Below are 1,145 nucleotides of genomic sequence, written 5' to 3'. Positions count from 1 at the left end.
GACAGTGATTTTGATTTCTCAATTATTAAGTGTGATATTATTGTGTTCTGTGCAGTTTATTTTATAACGCTGATAACAATGAATCAACAAATTATAAAGGGAGAAGCTGCAGATACTGCAAATACTAGGTAAAGGGTGCCCATGAACTAAATGCCTGTTCGAGTTTCGCCTCCTTTTAAATTTCCAATTAAAGCACACACACAATTATACACACTAAAGTAGTTTAAGTGCAAAAAAATGCGGATCGTCCATCAAATTGCAGAGAAATGTATTACAAACTTTTGAAAATCTTCAAATGACCGGGTAATTATCATTGCAAATGAGATTCAACATTGCCGTGCACTGTCAAATATTGTTTTAACAACAACATTTAATCGATGTTGTGCAACAAAATTGTGCCTAAGATCCGCTCCAATAAAGTTTTTGAAAAACTGTTTTACATCGCCTGATTGATTAGGTACGCAAATTCGTACCAAGAAAAGATTAAATTAAATGAAATCGTATCGATACAATCCCGGCAGCAATTCCCTATGTCTTACTCTCCGTCTGTAGTCCAGATGCTCCCCAGATGATGTCCATTTGCATTGTATTGCACGATTAAAAGTTCCGAACTGGTAAAATATGTCTACCTACTTGTTTGGTGATTTTCATTGGACACAATTGTTAAACCAGATGTTGAGCGGATATTTTCTAAAGAAGGTAGGGCTTCGTCAGGTCAATTTATGAGAAAGGCTCAAGATTAAGTACAAATAAAGTGTCACAACTATTATTAATAACTTTTAATGCAGTAACGTGTTCTATTTGTTATTTTATTTTGTAACAACAAATTATTAATATTGAGATATCTATTTTGTAATCTTTCATATTTAACATAAAATGATCAACAGCATTACTGTTTATAATAGTATATACTAAATATGTTTTGAATTTAATTAAAAAAATATTTGAGTTTAGCTCGATTATTTCAGAAAACATGGGTTCCGTCTTCTTATTTTCTATCCTGCAACACATCCTTGATGTTAAGACGATACGAATCTCCCATCAAATTGCAGTTGCAAAATATGTAAAACGAATTTATTAGGGCTTATTTTCAATTCTCTATATTATTTCTATGATTAATTGTGTTTACCACGCATCAAAATGGA

At 31.9% G+C, this 1,145-nt stretch overlaps 1 protein-coding gene across 1 annotated transcript in view; it reads left to right on the top strand.

The window, feature by feature from the left end:
* LOC109540519 (hemicentin-2) overlaps positions 1–1,145 on the top strand; it is a 55,282-nt gene that overhangs the window by 18,100 nt on the left and 36,037 nt on the right. The gene's annotated exons all lie outside the window — the stretch shown is intronic.

This window comes from Dendroctonus ponderosae, unplaced genomic scaffold (genome assembly GCF_020466585.1).
Source record: "Dendroctonus ponderosae isolate FM_Combo_2020 unplaced genomic scaffold, Dpon_F_20191213v2 Dpon_F_20191213_6, whole genome shotgun sequence".
NCBI classification, from domain to species: domain Eukaryota; kingdom Metazoa; phylum Arthropoda; class Insecta; order Coleoptera; family Curculionidae; genus Dendroctonus; species Dendroctonus ponderosae.
Note: the sequence above shows the minus strand (reverse complement) of the source record. Positions and strands in the feature narration are given on the sequence as shown.